This window comes from Lissotriton helveticus, chromosome 11 (assembly GCF_964261635.1).
Source record: "Lissotriton helveticus chromosome 11, aLisHel1.1, whole genome shotgun sequence".
Lineage (NCBI taxonomy): Eukaryota > Metazoa > Chordata > Amphibia > Caudata > Salamandridae > Lissotriton > Lissotriton helveticus.
Window position 1 is genome coordinate 400,286,066 of NC_136072.1, and position 18,309 is coordinate 400,304,374.

At 49.4% G+C, this 18,309-nt stretch overlaps 1 protein-coding gene across 3 annotated transcripts in view; it reads right to left on the reverse strand.

The window, feature by feature from the left end:
• The window catches only part of LOC144792671 (alpha-1,4-N-acetylglucosaminyltransferase-like), a 660,182-nt gene that overhangs the window by 315,886 nt on the left and 325,987 nt on the right, over window positions 1-18,309 (reverse strand). The window lies entirely within an intron of this gene.

Here is an 18,309-nt window from a genome sequence, read left to right on the forward strand (position 1 = left end):
CCGAGGTGGTGTCTAGCAAGTTGCCGCACTGGTGTGGCCATCCTACAATGCTGAAAGTCGGCGTGGGGCGCCCCGTTGGCCTGTGAGATGGCGTCAGTAGCGGACAGATGTGCGAATGGGGCCAAAGGCAGCGCAACAATATTTTCTAAATAGAAGACACCACAAGGCGCTGAGATTCGGTTAGCACCGAGGTGGTGTCTAGCAAGTTGCCGCACTGGTGTGGCCATCCTACAATGGTGAAAGTCGGCGTGGGGCGCCCCGTTGGCCTGTGAGATGGCGGCAGTAGCGGACCGATGTGCGAATGGGGCCAAAGGCAGCGCAACAATATTTTCTGAATAGAAGACACCACAAGGCGCTGAGATGCCAAGATCCGGATGGCACCGAGGTGGTGTCTAGCAAGTTGCCGCACTGGTGTGGCCATCCTACAATGCTGAAAGTCGGCGTGGGGCGCCCCGTTGGCCTGTGAGATGGCGTCAGTAGCGGACCGATGTGCGAATGGGGCCAAAGGCAGCGCAACAATATTTTCTGAATAGAAGACACCACAAGGCGCTGAGATGCCAAGATCCGGATGGCACCGAGGTGGTGTCTAGCAAGTTGCCGCACTGGTGTGGCCATCCTACAATGCTGAAAGTCGGCGTGGGGCGCCCCGTTGGCCTGTGAGATGGCGTCAGTAGCGGACCGATGTGCGAATGGGGCCAAAGGCAGCGCAACAATATTTTCTGAATAGAAGACACCACAAGGCGCTGAGATTCGGTTAGCACCGAGGTGGTGTCTAGCAAGTTGCCGCACTGGTGTGGCCATCCTACAATACTGCTCCGAATAACGGCGTGGGGTGCCCGAAGGGGGGGGGGGAGGCGGCGTGAACGGGCCTTCCTAGGTGGAGGCTCGTCTGCTGTAGTGGGGCGCCCCTTTACCGTTTCAGTTGCCATTTAGCTGAGTTTCGGCCGCTCTTGATGCTACAGCGACAGGCGGCTGCAACAGGACTCTCAAAATGGCGGCCTGTTCTTTGGATTTGGGCCTGGTCCACTAAAATGGCCCTGGGACACCTTAGAACTCGGACGCTCGAATTTTTTTTCCTTTCCTCTACATGCAAAAAAAGGTAAATGCCCGGTACGTTACACGCTTCATCTGCCACGATGTACTCTCCAGAGGAACCGAAAAAAAATATAGTTATGGTAACTATACCATGCATCGTCATATGGAGAGGTGGCACCGATTAATTATAGTGCTGCATAAAAGAGAGATTTGGAGGAGAACCCCCGACCTGCCAGTACATTCATCAAAGAAGTGGCACTGACAGCATCAGAGGCAAGGGAAACGGTCCCAAATATTTAGAAGAACTTTGGAAAGATTAAAATGACATGTTTAGATTGTGGCAAATTAATTTCATGTGGACAGATGAGTGTTACTCTAATAAATACAGCATATGAACATCATCATAGTCGATGGTTGGTAGAGACATTTTGACTATATCCTGGACCTGCCCGTCCTCGCCCAAAATGGCGCCGGAATAAATGGGACTCGTAACTCCTTGTTGTGTACTGGTTGCACAACCTTGATATCACGAGATACGTATGCAGTTTTGAAGCACATGGCGGGCGGGGACGAGAATAGATTGAATATTTCGACATCCCTATTGATATTCAATTCTGATGTGTTATTGATTACTGTACTATTGAAAGTTCGAATTAACGTCACCCATGGTACTTGCCCGCAAATGTATATCTAGATAATTTTATTGTAACTGGCCCTGTCGTATTTTAATTATAAAATGTACGTCCACCGATTCCGCAACTGTTAGACACCTTAGTTCTTGCAACCTAATGGCCCGCCCGTTACGTTCCTCTACAGTGTAAATGTCTACTCATTATATACGATTACAGTTTGCTCCGTGGCCGGCCCACGTGGTTATAGGCCCGTATTTGTATACTGACATTTTCACAATAAAGGTTTTTAAAAGAAAACATGGTAGTAGTATATACATTGGTAAAGTTTTTAATAATAGTCACTGTTTTAGAATCAGTAAAAGGCAAGTGAAATAAAGCAGACCAATTACATGAAGGGTAAAAGGTATAATACGCAGGAACGCAGTAAAGATAAATGGTCAAGGGCTGTTGTGTTTTCTACTCCTGCAACATAAAGTGATCGATAAGAATCTCATATTCAGGCGTATCGGCGACTAAGACAGCAGGTCGACCCTCTTTTGCTCAACGGCTCCGTCATGGGACGAAGAAACGCCCTTTTTCTCGAAAAAAGAATATATTTTACTTGCAGGACAGTTGTAAATTTTCCGGGAAAGTACATTAGCCTGGAACATTATAACATATATTTAAGAAAAAATAATGTTCGGAAGTAATAAAAAGCGTAATTTTTAGGTCATATGACCAAGCCTTTCATCATTAGAATAAGAAAAGTAAAATGAACCAATGAAAAGTTTTATTAACAAGTCACATGACCTGTTATGCTTACGTTACGCGCTGCGCGTCGCGCCCCGGATCACTTCCGGATGCGCTAACGCGGCGCGTCATATGACGCATTACGCGACAACGCAGGTCCAGAATATAGTCAAAATATCTCCACCAACCAGCGGTCGGAACACAACCCCTTTCAGCAGGCTAAATAGTTCTGTTAAATGACAACAGAAGGGACAGGCAACAAGAACCATCAGTCAAAGAGGGGAGGGCTAGTTCTTCTCTACCGGGTCACGTTGGGGCGCTACCGGAACTGATCGAATTGGTAGTCTACAGTGTTTCTGGATGTTTCAGACTGAAGCTGGCGTTAGCATGAGAGCACCACCATTTCGTAGCTCCGTCGTGGCCATTCCACGAGCAATAATGCTAGCCGCTCCCCACCAGAAGCCTGCGGGAGTCGGGGGCCCCCAAGACTTTTGTAGAATCTTCAAGGCTGAGCGGACGCTTTCGAGAATGGAGCCCAATCTCTAGCAGACAAGCGTCCGAGTTCCAAGGTGTCGCAGGGCAATTTTAGTGGACCACGCCCAAATCTGAAGAGCCGGCCGCCATTTTGAGAGTCCTGGCAGCCGCCTATCGCTGCACCGCAAGAGCGGGAGTAACTCAACTACATGGTGAGCGAGACGCTGTAGTCGAAAGAGCGGGCGGTAAACAGCTGAATAGCGGAAGAGGCACAGCGTAGCAAAAGCGGGCGGAATGGCAACTGAAACGGTAAAGGGGCGCCCCACTACAGCGTGTCTTTAGGTGAAACGGATTGTGGGACAAGGTCAAGAATGGAAGAGTTACCAAAAGGCAAAAAGTTCCGCTTGATCCCGGGAGCCGGCCACCTATGTCGGGCGATCTCAGGCCACACCAGGAGAACACGACTTGGGGAGGGGGCCGGAGCCAAGCGCCCCCTCCGAGTCCGCGCCATCACACCGTCCCTCGGGGGCCTCCGTCAAGCGGTTCAGGGTGGCACCGCATCACATTGTTCACAAATGCAGTCACGTCCTCAAACAGCCCCCACTTTACTTTGAGAATAGTGAAGCTGAAGCAAGCGCAAATAGGCTTCAGACAGTGTTACAAGCACTCCTCAAAACTTTGAACCATCAGAGTGCATGAGTTTCATGCTCGATCGATTGAGCTAGCCGGATCGGGCAACAAAAAGTATAAAATAGTTATGTAAATAGTTGTTTAATAAAATGTTTTACCCTGTTACTTTGCTGGTGTGTAGTATATATTTGTAATATTTGTATAGAGTTTATCGTTATTTTGGGCAGGGTGGGTGGCGGAGCCGAGCTGTATTGCAGCCATCATGGTGTGGAGTTCAGTTCATCTCACTAGTTTCGTATTTGTCATGAGGGGTTGTTCCTAATGTTTCTATTTTAGCGAGGTCAAAAAGAGATCCCATTAGTGGCCTACTGATTTTGCTCGATTCCTTTTGTTTTTTTACACGATTTTTCGTTATCTGCAAAGACTAAACAGAGTATTGCGACTCTGTGTTTGTTTGTAAATAGAGAATGAACCAAAGAGAACCAATTGTAAAACAGTAAATGCTTGGATAACAATCAATCAAATGGAGAGAGAAGCAGGCACGACGTATTACAACGGGGGCAAAGGCCTGCGTTAACTACCTTTCACTATCTGCAAAGAGAGAGTACTCCTAATAGAAATGAGGGGGGGGGGCAGCATTCAAAGCAGATCAGTGTTCATAAACACGAAAATGTTTTTTACCACGTACTTGACATTCGACAGCTTATGATATTTGCTATTAAAAAAACATTGAAATTCACTGAAAAAACCATAGGTTATAGACCATATATAGTTAGGAATTAGCATTTACAAAACCTTGAAAATTCACTGAAAAAACCATAGGTTATAGACCATATATAGTTAGGAATTAGCATTTACAAAACCTTGAAAATTCACTGAAAAAACCATAGGTTATAGACCATATATAGTTAGGAATTAGCATTTAAAAAACCTTATTTTACTCACACAAAACCATTGAAATTCCATATATAGTTAGTTGTACTAACTATATATCGCGCACCCGCAATCCACTGCTGATCATGTCACATATTACATCATTCATGACATGGTCAGTGACATCACTGATGACATCACTGATGACATCTCAAATGACATCACTGATGACATCACTGATGACATCTCAAATGACATCACTGATGACATCACTGATGACATCTTAAATGACATTACTGAGCACATCACTGATGACATCATTCATGTGATAATACGATGAACCTCTTCAGACTCTAATATAACCTTAGATACACTCAGTGTAAACACAGACTCACAGATTGTCACTCATCCATGAAGTTACACACACACCTAGTCAGTCATGCAAACAATCAATCACACCTCCATTTCCTCAACTATACAGTTATACACACCTTACTTATTCAAACATATACTAACACATATTTACTCTCTTTTACAATCCCTAATACAAGTTCACAATCATCCATACAGCCACTCACACATTCACTGGCTCTTATGCACAGTTATTTATATATGCCAACTCTCACATGTACTATGTTTTACATGTGTACTTACTTTGACATGTAGCACTGAGATATCCATTCACTCACCAATACACTCATGCACAAAGTCAACCGCCCATACAGCTGTTTCCACATGCACTTTTGAACCCATACATCTAGTGAATCAACTGCTCACACATCTATGCACAGAGTCATACACCTCCCAGCCACCCACACACACACTCAGTCTCCCATACAAATACTTGGGCAACCAATCAATAACCCATACAGTTACTCATATAGCTACTGAACAACACATGCAGCAGTTTTCAGAACAACAGACATAATGATGCACAAATTAAGACAGTTTAGTCACTAACCCATGTACTCAGTGAGACACATTTAATCACTCACTCATACAGTCAGTCATGCACCTACTAAATCCTTCATCCAGACACTTATACATCCACTCAAGACATATTTTAACTTTACAGAAAAATACAGTCACTGGATGTTGTCATCAGTGATGTCATCAGTGATGTCATTTGAGATGTCATCAGTGATGTCATCAGTGATGTCACTGACCATGTCATGAATGATGTAATATGTGACATGATCAGCAGTGGATTGCGGGTGCGCGATATATAGTTAGTACAACTAACTATATATGGAATTTCAATGGTTTTGTGTGAGTAAAATAAGGTTTTTTAAATGCTAATTCCTAACTATATATGGTCTATAACCTATGGTTTTTTCAGTTAATATATATATATATATATATATATATATATATATATATATATATATATATATATATATATATATATATATACTAGCAGTCAGTCCCGACCTTGTCCGGGAGCATTAAGGCCTCCCCTACCCCTGCCTCCCCCGACATTGCCCAGCAGCCCGTGCCCACGCCCGCCCCGTCCCCTGCCTGCCCCGACCCCCGCCTGCCCCGACATTGTCCCCGGAGCTTTACCTCGGCCGCCGCTCCTTAGTTCACCGCTCCTCGCTGCTCTGCTCCTCACCGCCTGTCCGCCGCCGCGGAGCCTTACCTCATCCGCCGCTCCTTAGTTCACCGCTCCTCGCCGCTCTGCTCCTCACCGCCTGTCCGCCGCCGCTCCTCCCACGCGCCATGTCTGCCTCTCCGGTGCTTGCACCGCTGCTGGCCTGTCCGCTGCTCCTCACGTCACCGCTCCTCCCCCGCGCCATGTCCGCCGCTCCTCGGACGCCGCTCCTCCCCGTGCTCCTGACGTGAGCACGCACGTCGCGGCCGGCGCTACTTTGGAGGGACTACTTTTTTTTAATATACATTTTGTAAATAACGTTTATTTTTAATATTTATATAGCCTATAACCATCGACACACCCTGACGATTTCAACTGTGTATCGGGTGTGTAGATTGGCGCCGTGGTTCCCGAGTTTACCCGCCTCAAAGCCTGAAAGTTCTTACTTTATTATAGTAGTATAGATTACTCAATAATCTGCAGTGCCTCAACATCTTTAGTGGTGGTCTGGAAATAAACATTCACAGTTTACAGAATTTGTTTATGCCACTGAATTACAATTAGTTAACATGGGCACAGGCCTAGATATCCACTGGTTGTTAATGTACTGACAGCAGCAGCTTTGGCCTTTCACACAGATTTTTTAGAACAGGCTTTGGCTGTAAGCCACATACTACTTTCAGACATACCTCCCCAATCCTCATCAGGTGCGCTGTGCCTTTACCTTGTTTAACATGAGTAATCCCGGGGGCGCGGCCAACCGCCTAAGATGGCAGTCGCGACCTGGTGAGGCTCCGGACCCTGGGGGGGGACAATATCCTGAAACTCACCGTGCTGCGGTCTCACAGTGGGGCCGGTGGGATTCCAGAACTTCCCCAACGCGATCAGGCACCAGACTTTATCCCCGATATGACGCAGTGGCTGAGGAGTGGAAATAGCGGGCACTGGAAACAGAGCGCAGGGCTTGCGGCCTGTTGGTGGAGCTCTGGGAGGGCTACGTGCCGGACTGAGGCCCACACCGTCTCTGATCTGCTGCGCTCTTGGAGGGCAGAACTGAGACTGGAGGCCACTCCGGATTACTCATGTGCAGATACTCTGAGGAGCAGGGCTGGGAGACCGGCAGCGAATTACAGTGAGCTGAGCACCGACGCAGCAGCATAGCGCAGTGGGAGGCGCGAAGATGGAGACTCGGGCTGCGAGCGTGCGGCTCTCTCCACCTCTTATTTACTCTCCAAGGCCGGCCGGAATCCAGAAGGGCTGCATGGCGGGGAGCCGCATATATAGGCTGGCATAGATTGAAGGCACGCATGCTGGAGGCTTCTCGGCGGTGACGCCGGACAGAGTGCTGAGTGCCGATTTCCCCCCCACACACACACACACATTACAGAGAGCGACTTCAGGCACACGCATTTTTTACGGAACTACACCGGAGCAGATCGGGACATGAACGGAGGGTGTGCAGGGAACACTTGCTGAGGCGGATAGGGACGTAGCACCGCAGAAGGCAGTCTGCTGTGAGACAGACCCCCGGGGCTGAGGAGAAGAATAGGATACTGCGAGACAACGAGGACGGTGATACGAAGGTGAAAGGCCTTGTCCATAGACTTGAGGACGCAGCGGATCACTGCCTGGTGAGGAGGGCAGACTCAAGGGCAAAGTATTGGATGCTGGCTTACCCTCAAGAGGGGGTCCCACGAACCCGATGATAAGGGGCCGGCGCCGGGCACTTCCACCACCGACCCTACTGAGTCCCACTCGGAGAAGCTGGACTTAACACTGAAGGAAATCCGTGACTCCAAGAAGATGATGGAACAGCAGATAGGAGCACTCACGACCGGCCTTACTCTGCTACGGGCAGATCATTGGAAGCTCGCTGAAACAGTGCGGGATCATGAAACGGCACTGACAAGCATAGACCCCCAACTCAAGGAACAGGCGACGCAAATAAAACAACTACAACACCAAGTTACTGGACTCCAGGCCCGGATTGAGGAAACGGAGGGACGCAACTGACGTAATAACGTTTGTGTTATTGGTCTGCCGGAACGAAGCAAAGGAGCGAGACCAGCGGATTTTTTGGAAGCATGGTTCAGAGAACATGTCGCCCTTCAAGGTTTATCCCCATATTTTTGCGTGGAGAGGGCGCACCCGATTCCAACTGGCGCACCAAAAGTGGGTGCCCCCAAGCCCTTTGATTGTCAAAATCCTGAATTACAGGGACAGAGACATGCTACTCCAAAAAGCAAGGGAAAAGACGAACATCCAATTTGAAAATCAGCGGATCTCATTATACCCGGACTACACGATCATGGTGCAGCGACAGCGGACCTCTTTTCAAGCAGTGAAGAAAAAACTACGGGTGGCTCAACTTAAATATGCCCTTTTGTTCCCAGCCAGGCTCAAAGTCATGCACAACAAGAAATCTTATTTCTTTGAAAGCCCCCCTGATGTGGAAGAATGGCTCGAAGTAATGGAATTAGACCATAGTCAGGAGAGACTGTCTGGCTCGGTGCGACACAGCCCTGTACCATCACAACAACAGCTGCTCAAACGACAGGGAGGAGGCTCGAGGAACTCTGCAAGACTAAGCCCGACTCCAGCCCAAAAGAGGATGGACAGAGAGGAGGCGCTGGCAGTCGCTGGATCCTTCCGTGAGGAAAATGCAAAGATTCCGACGGACTTGGAGGACAGTACCATACACTCGGATTCGGAACATAGAATAACTCTTTTCCCCTCGGTGATGACACAAACGGGAGATGGCCTGTTGGACAACCGACGGACGGTCATGAACTTTTCCCACACCTGGCTCACATGGGGAGGACTGCTTCAACACGGACACAATATCAACCGTTAGACAGTATCCTTTTTGATTGAACTTGTGGAGTTGTGCATTTAACAGTGTATACGGTGCCTGTATTATGAACCGTGCTGTTATGTTTTATCATTAGGTGCACACTGATCGGTAATTTAGACTAGCAATATTCCACAAGTTTGTGATTAACCCCAGGTACTTGTAGACAGCATATTATAGCGGACCCCCTGGTCTCAAACACGGATACCTTTACTATAAAATGCACTGATGAGTATAGCTTGAGAGGCACAACCCCCCCTCCCCCCCCCCATGGCCCAGTAGAACCACCAGAGCTATACACCCATACAGACAGCAGTATGGTTTGGATCAGCATGGTTTATTGACTGCGCCTTTTATAGTTAGTTTGCAAGGGTTGGGGATTCCTGGTCTGCATATAGTCATGGGCTCCGCACTACACAGAGAACGACACATGTAGCACAGATATGTCTCTTAAACGTACTGGCGTGGGCGCATACAACCTGTTGACCTGGAATGTACGGGGGTTGGGGACTGTGAGAAAACGGCACAGAGTACATGCTTACCTTCTTAGGAGGGCGGAGGCGGTGAAAACTTGAAAAAAATGGGGAGGCCGACTGTATACCACCAATTATTTGGCCTTTGCTAGAGGGGCGACTATTTGGATCCGCCATGGGGTCCCGCTTGTGGAAGTGGATCGCCGTATAGATGACCAGGGGCGATATATACTTTTGAAGGGCACTTTAGATGGTCTGCCTGTAATCCTGGGTTGGATATATGCGCCGAATTTCGGTTAAGACAAATTTTTCTCTGATCTGGGCAGAGCCTTGACGGGGTAGGATGCCATTCTCTGGATCCTAGGGCGAGACTGCAATGCGGTCCTAGACATTGAATTAGGCAGATCCCATCCACCACTACACGGGGCCAGTACACACAAACAGGCTGAATTACTGAACACTTGGATGCAGGGCTGGGCTCTCATAGACGCATGGCGCATGCTTCACCCTACACATAAGGAATATTCATTTTATTCTGTCCACCAGCTTCATACTAGGCTTAATAGATTTCTCTGCTCCCACCCTAAAGCTACACAAATACATAAATCAACATACCTGGCCAAAACATTTTCAGACCACAATCCCTTAGAAATTACTCGAACGTAGGGCAGGGTTCCGACCCCTGTGCCGACTTGGACACTATGCCCCAATTCCTAGAGGATGCCCTCTTTCGGACCACATTATTAGATACCATTAATAACTACTTCACAGACAACTGGAATATAGCCTCCTCCAACCTCATAGATTGGGACGCGTTCAAAGTGGTGGTTCGAGGCTCGGCAATTAGTTCTACTGTAGGGGCGCACCAAGAAGCATACAAAAGACTTATAGATACAGAATCACTGATTTTTTTTAAACATATTTTATTGATTTTAAGTTCGTTTACAGTCCTGTAAAATGTTCCTACAAAGTTTACGACAAGTCATAAATGTGAACAGTGCTACATATATAACATGTAAGTACATATCAGTGGTCCATGATAGGCAATCATTAAGAAACAACCCTCAGTAAACCCCCCCACCCCAGAGAACTGTGGTCACCCTATAAACCCATCATCCGTATCATTGCATTTGCATCCCAGTGTAATGTTCCTACGGGCCAGAAGTAGTGCCAGGTCGATGAATCTAAATTGTACTTTGTGTTTAGACCTGTGTTTGTGTAATCCTAGCAAGCATGCCTCCACTGTGTCATGCAACAGAAGGTGCGTCGCTGTTCCTGTGATCTCTCTAATTCTAACCCAGTAGCTGAACAGATCGGGGCATGTCCACAAAATATGTAATAATCCCACTCCAGGGGCTTGACATCTCGGGCATGAGTGTTGTGTCTGAGGAAACATTTTATCCAATCGGTCAGGAGCCAGATAAGCGCGGTGTAATATCATGGTTTTAATGAATTTGACCTCGAGTTTCGGGATACCTTTTTGGGGTGTTCCAGAATCTTTGCCCATTCGGTGTCCGATAGTACCCTACCTATCTCCTCCGTCCATATAACTCGCAGTGGATCCAGGCGTATCCTGGTGTGGTTACTGATCCCATTATATATCCAGCGGATCAGGTGTCGCCCCCTCCCCATATAATGCACCATCTTTACTAGCTCGTTTTGGTCGGGTTCACAACCTTGTGGTGCCCAATGTTTTTTAATGTATCGTATCAGAGCAACATGGGTTAAAACTAAATGTTGCGGAGCACCTGTCTCGTGCACGAACGTGTCGTGATCCATTAGGAGCTCATGTCTAAAGAGGTCCGCCACTGTAGTGACACCAGACTCTGCCCAGGGTGTTAGTGTACGGTTAGTGAGGGTACCAGCAGCAAGTGGAATGCCCAGTAGGGGTATGTTGCCAGCGTACGTGAAGGGCGTTTTGGCGTACTGGAGCGCCGCCTTCCAACATGTCAATGCAGTGGTCAGCAGTGTAGGTAAGTCTCTACGCATTTTGTAACTTGGTAGCATCAGGGTGTGTAGTGCGCCAGTCTCCAAATCAGTTTTTGTGAGGCCTATTTCATGGAGATTACGTCCAGCCGTCCAGTAGGACAGCCACTGTAGTTGGCAGGCGTAGTAATACGCCCTAAAGGCCGGGACTCCCAACCCCCCCAAACTAGTGCATATTAGCAGTTTCTTCAAGCTAATTCGCCGTCTCCCTGTACCCCAGATTAGGTCTATCAGCAACGTGTTCAACTTCTGAAATGTGGATATTGGTACTATTAGAGGCAAATTCGTGAAGTAGTAAAGTAGTCGTGGTAGAAATACCATCTTCGCTATTGCCGCCCTTCCCATAACGGATAATGGCAGCGAAGTCCAAAAAACCACACTGGATCTCAGGGACCGTATTGTTCTGCTGAGATTACCCTCTAACAGATCGGCAGGTGTTCTATACACTTGGATACCCAAATATTTGAATGTAGTGGAGGCAACAAATAGTGGAGCATCCCCGAAGTCCACCTCCGTGACGTCAGCGTGGTCCGTAAAGAAAAAGGTGTGTGATTTGGCAGCATTCACGGTAAGACCGGATATGGTTTCAAAGTTCCGAAACAAGTCACAGATCGGAGCTAAGGGCTGACAAAGGTCGCGGAGATAGACAAGTATGTCATCTGCATATGCCGAAAAAAAGTGGGTGGTGCGTCTGAGTGGTATTCCCATATCCGTTAAGTCCTGTCTCATTGCAATCGCCAGGGGTTCTAGGGCTAGTACAAAAATCAGAGGCGATAATGGGCAGCCCTGTCGCGTCCCCCTGTATATCTTATACTCCCCTGAAATGTGTCTGCCCGTTCTTGCTCTTGCTGTCGGCTCTGTGTAAAGCAGACGGAGCCATGTTAGATAGCTGTCAGGTATCCCGAAACATGACAGCGCCCAAAACATATAATCCCAGTGGATCGAATCGAACGCCTGTTTGAGGTCTAAAGAAAGACATCCCGCGTGAGAAAAGTGCTGCGGCACTTCCGACATTAAGTGGTGTAGCTTCCTAATATTCAGGGATGTGCTTTGTGCTGGTATGAACCCCGTCTGGTCTATATGTATCAGTTGGGTTAAGTAGGGCTGTAGTCTGTTAGCCAGCACCTTACTCAATATTTTGTATTCCGTGGATAAGAGCGACAGCGGCCGATAATTAGCCATGTCAGCATGATCTCTGCCTGGTTTAGGTAATGAGATGACCAGAGCCTGTGCGGTAGTGTGAGGTAAAACACCCTCCTCCCAGATCGTCTTATATAATTCATCAGGTTGGGTACAAGCGTCTCTGCGTACGTAGTGTAAAATTCGATGGGCAGGCCATCCATACCAGGGGTTTTGTTGTGAGGAAGGCCCTTCATAGCAGTTTTGATTTCTTGTGAGGTTACAGGCCCTGAGAGTTCCTTTTGCGCCGCGTCCGATAGTGTGGGGAAGGTCAATGAGGAAAGGAAAGCATATGTACGTTCGGGGGTATCTCTACTGGTTTGTCATATAAAGAAGCATAATATGTTTTGAAGGCTTCATTAATCTCTCCCTGCGTATAAACTCTTGTGTCATCTACCGTCCTGATTTCATTGATCACAATTGAGGGAGGAGCGTCCCGGAGCAGCCTAGCTAACAATGTGCCTGCCTTAGCTGCATCCACATGCTCCCTTTTGGTGTAATCCTGGTAATCTATGGTTCTAAGTGACTCTAACAGTTCAGCATGTTTAATCCGCGCTTCCTGGAGTGCCTCCGAGTGTGTGTCGTCAGTCGCCACCAACTGTTCTAATCTGCCCATTTGTGTTTCATTGTCTATCAGTGACTTATGTAATTCCTGTCGTGCACCCACTGTCTCGCTAATCGCTCTGCCCCGCAACACCGCTTTGAATGCATCCCATTCTATCAACCTACTGGTCGCTGTGCCGCTATTCTCTGTGAAGTATCGTTCTATTGTGTGTAATATATCTGCGCGAAACACCGTGTCTTCCAGCAACTGTGGCCAAAGGCGCCACGTGGGGACCGGTGTAGGTAGCCTACCCCATGTAATATTGATCTCTTGCGGGTTGTAGTCGGACGATGTTTTGGGGAGGTATGTGGAACTAAGGACCTGCCCTGCAATATCCTCCGAGCATAGGACCCTGTCTATTCTAGTGTGTAAGGCGTGTACTGCTGAATAAAACGAGTATTCTCGGTGGCCTCGGTGTCTCGTCCTCCATACGTCACATAACCTCCATCCATTCATCCAGCGCACTAGCGCCTCAGTTTGTTTGAATACCCCAGCGCCACGCAGTGGCGGGTGAGATGTATCTAGGGAGACATCTACTACCGTATTGTAGTCTCCACCAAGTATCCAAGGGCAGGTATCCCATCCCGCAAGTGCTCCGCTGATAATATCCCAGTATTTGTCTTGATCGAAATTAGGGGCATATATGGATCCTAACACCACTAGTCTTCCGTCCAGTGTCCCACGCACAAAAACATATTTACCCTCCTTATCAATTTTCTGATCATGATCTACGAAAGGCACTCCATGACGTACCCAAATCGTAGATCCCCTAGCGTAGCCTGAGTAAGAGGTGGAGAAAACCTGCCCTCTCCATTTCTTCCTGAGTTTGGCTATTTCGCTGGCTATCATGTGCGATTCCTGTAAGCAGGCTATCTGCACCTTGCATCGAAGCAGTAGCGCATGTATCCTGTGGCGCTTTTGTGTGGTGCCCATACCCCGTATATTCCAGGTGACTATGTTAGCGCTGTTTTGTACATGCATGGTGTCATTCCGTACAGCAGTAAGGGTGCAACCTCAGCGCCTAGGAGAGCGACTAGAGTGACATCTGCATTATGTAGGTGACCATCCCTCCCCCCAACTTTCCCAATACACGGTCTGGAACCGGAACCATTCCAGACCACAACATAACATTGCAACAAGCAAAGCAAAATTCGCAATCCAAGGGCCTTCGCCAAGTGGGGGCGGCTACTACACCTCGCATGCGTAAGCGTATTACTTTAAGAGAGCACTTTAAAGTTACAACGATACCCGAGCCCAATCATTACTTTCCTGCAATAAGCATATAAACAGCAAATAACAGAGATCAACAGCGTGTTTCAGGTAAATTCCAAATAAAAGGTACAGCACAGTGTATACTTGCGTGTGTGTATTAGCCAAATAAGTCCGTAATCAATTGAGGGGTTAGCCGAGGGGAACAGGGCTACGCTGCCCTCAGAGTCCGATCCATGAAATGACTCATCGTCTGTGGAGGATTTAGTCTCATTACCAGCTTGTGGGCCATTCGTGAAGGTTGCTGTTGCGACGATCGCCTGTTGCTTGGATTGGTGCAGCCGCTGCGAGGGGGCTCGCTTGTCCAGAATGGTCTGTCTGACGCAACCGCTCCTGCGGCCCACTGAGGCAGTCTGCTGAGATCTCTTGGGGAAGTCCTGGCGTTTAGTGGCGTCCGCAGCGGCAGTCAGCTCCATCACTTCGATCCAGTCCTCCACGTCACCGGGGCTCTCTAAGAAGTAGGTTTTTTGGTCATGTAGGACCTTCAGACGCGCCGGAAACAACAGAGCACATTGGACTTTCAAGTCCCGTAACCGACGCTTCACTTCTAGGAATGAGGAGCGCTGACGCTGTACCATCACTGTGTAGTCCAGGTATAGGGAGACTCTTGCGTTCTCGAAGGTGATTGGTGCCTTCTCCCGGGCCTTCCTCAATAGGGCATCCCTATCTCTGAAATTGAGGAGTTTCACAATGAGGGGTCTAGGCGGGGCACCCGGTTTCGGTCTGCCAGTATGTATGCGATGCGCCCTTTCGATGCAATATTGCGAGGAGAGCCCTTCCAGCATGACGTGGTCCCTAAACCCCTGCTCCATGTAACTTGTTGCGTCGATCCCCTCACTTCTCTCCGGCAGGACGATCACCCTAATGTTATTGCGCCTTGCTCTCCCTTCCGCGTCCTCCACCCGGACTATTAAGGCCGCCATCTGCGTCTGTAGGAGTTTCACATCGACCGCTGTCTGTTTTTGCTGCGGGAGCACCTCCGCCAAGGCCGTGGCATGGTCTTTCACTTTATCAGCTACTTTCGTGTGATCCGCCCTCAACAGGGCTAAGCCAGTAGTTAGGGTACCTATCTGCGACTCAATGGCCTTCCTGGAGTCACGTACTTCCTGCAGAATAAGGTCTAGTTTGTCTGCCTGTGCAGGCACCACCGTAGGGGGGATACAGTCCGACTCCGGCGTAGTATCCACGTCGTCATTCGTATCCTGCGTGGGGCCCGTTACCACCTGTCCCGACTGTTTCAGTCTGTTGCGCCCCATATCGGTAGGACAGTGTTGCACCCCGCGGTATTCTAACGATGCCACAGGCCTAATGAAAAGGCGGCACTCACCCAGGTCGCACGCGGGCACCAACTGGGTCACAGGCGCCAAAAGTAAGTGGTATTGCCGTCAAGCCACTCACCGGGTGCGGCCCAGCCCGGAGAGGCACACCCCCAGTAACGTGGGAGGGGGGGGGGGCGCCCGCACCGCTCCCGCTTCACGGTTTCGTGGAGTGTAGCACCACTACATGTGGCAATCCCTCTTGTGGCCCGCACCAGGGGGGGAAATATGGCGTGGTTCCAGGCGACAACACCCAGGGGAGAAAGGTTGATCCCCAATAGCAGTCTCAAATATACCTCTGCACGTCCCCGGGCAATGAGAGTGATATGGCTGTGGTGCTTGCACTGTGTACCCCAGGGAGGCACTCACCTCGTGACAGCGTGCCCCCTGTGTGTCCTACACCCAAGTATCCTGCTCCACGGCGTCGGCGGTCAAGGCCTGCCCAGTTTGCCCCCTACCTCCACACACTATCTTTCAGTCATCAGGGACTAGGCCTCCAGAAGGGAACACTCGCCGTCCGGTCCGCGCAGTTCCTAGAGACCAGGCAGGGGTAGCCGGTCTCATCCACAGCTGTCCACAGTTGGCCCAAATGCAAATGGCCGCCGCCGCCGGAGGTCCGTCCGGTATGCTGCAGTCCCTGCGTGTGTCCGGACCTCTCTCGTCACAGTGTGCCGGTGAGGTGCCACTCCGGTCCCCCCGCCAGCCTCGGGCAGTCACAGGCGTTGCAGGGGAGCGCTCCTCACCTCGATGCGGACAGTGTCAGTCGGGGCACAGCGCCGAAGAAGGACAGGCCTCACCGCATCCCCGGGCTCGCGTAGTAGCGTGCCCCGGCCCACCTCCGCAAATCGCCTCACCTCCGTCAGCGTATCAGCTCCCGTCAGCGGAACCGTGAGCGGGGCTCCAGCGTGTCCGCAGCTGGCGGAAGTCAAGGTGCGCCGTCCAGAATCGCTATACAAGGCTCGACGTAGCAGCCGCCGGCACTCGTGGTCACAGTCCGCCAGTCTGGGTCGCAGCTCTTCCCCCCGCTGCACCTCTCTCCTTCGGCGGTATCAATGTAAAGCACGGCTCCCCGCGACCTCCGATCAACTCCGAGGGCACAGATCTGCCCCCTCGATGTTCCCCAGCAGCTACCGCCGTCCATGCAGCAGGTAAAGTCAGTATATCTCAGGATCGTAGATGGCTCGGGTCCGGAGCTCCGCTAAAAAGCAGCCACCATGCTCGGCTGTTGGCCACGCCCCTAGATACAGAATCACTGGTGACAGAGTTAGAACCAGTCGCAGTGACAGATGATGAAAAAAGGGCATCTCTCCAGGAGGCCCGTATTAGACATGCAGAGACTGTGGAAACACTTACTCATGGATTACCGAGCATATACACAACTGAAACACACAGATGCTGACAAGTCAGGAACATTACTAGCACAATTACTAAAGGATAACCTGGAAACACCTTTGATCACCTGTATCTGTTCTCCACAGAGGGGCCTGAATCATACTCAAATAGAGATTGATGAAGCATTTTGTAATCACCTCAGTACTCTGTATGCGGCACCAACGCATATCGACAATGGCCTAATAGATGCCTTCTTCGATGGCTTACAGTTTCCCAAGATCATGGAGGCCATGCGGAAGAGCCTTTTAGGTCCCATCACCAAACAGAGCAGCAATCAAAGGTCTTAACCGCAATAAAGCCCCGGGCCTAGACGGCCTGCCTGTCAAATTTTGTGCGACGTACTTGGAAGTTTTAGCGCCTAAACTAGAGGAGCTATATAAAACGAATTGGGAAACCGGTAGATTACCGCAATCCACGTTGCAAGCTATGGTGGTGTCACTCCCCATGCCCGGAAGAGACAGCACTGAAATGTCCAACTATAGACCGCTGTCGTTACTGGCTACCGCATATCGACAATGGCCTAAAAGATGTCTTCTTCGATGGCTTACAGTTTCCCAAGATCATGGAGGCCATGCGGAAGAGCCTTTTAAGCCCCATCACCCAACAGAGCAGCAATCAAAGGCCTTCACCGCAATAAAGCCCCGGGCCTAGACGGCCTGCCTGTCAAATTTTATGCAACGTACTTGGAGGTTTTAGCGCCTAAACTAGAGGAGCTATATAAAACGGATTGGGAAACCGGTAGATTACCGCAATCCACGTTGCAAGCTATGGTGGTGTCACTACCCATGCCCGGAAGAGACAGCACTGAAATGTCCAACTATAGACCGCTGTCGTTACTGGCTACCGAATATAAAGTTCTTAGTAAGGCCTTAGCCAACCGCCTGATCCCCGCTCTCCCCACTCTTATACACAGTGACCAATGTGGGCTTCTTCCTGCATGTAGCACTTCACTCAATACTAGGAGACTCCACCATATAATGAGGGCTGTTCCCAGTGACTATGACAAGACAGGATGTCTGGCGTTAGATCTACGTCAGGCATTCGACTCCATAATGTGGGAGTACATGTTTGCAGCCCTGTTGCGTTTTGGTCTCCCCCAAGTTTTTTTGAGGTGGATACGCCTACTCTATGTTGAACCTACTGCAAGGTCACCTACGGGGCGGTATATATCCCTGGAATACGTGGTACAAAGAGGTACTAGGCAGGGGGGCCCACTTTCCCCTCTCCTGTTTGTGCTTGCGTTAGAACCGCTGGCCATAGCTTTGAGGCGGTCGT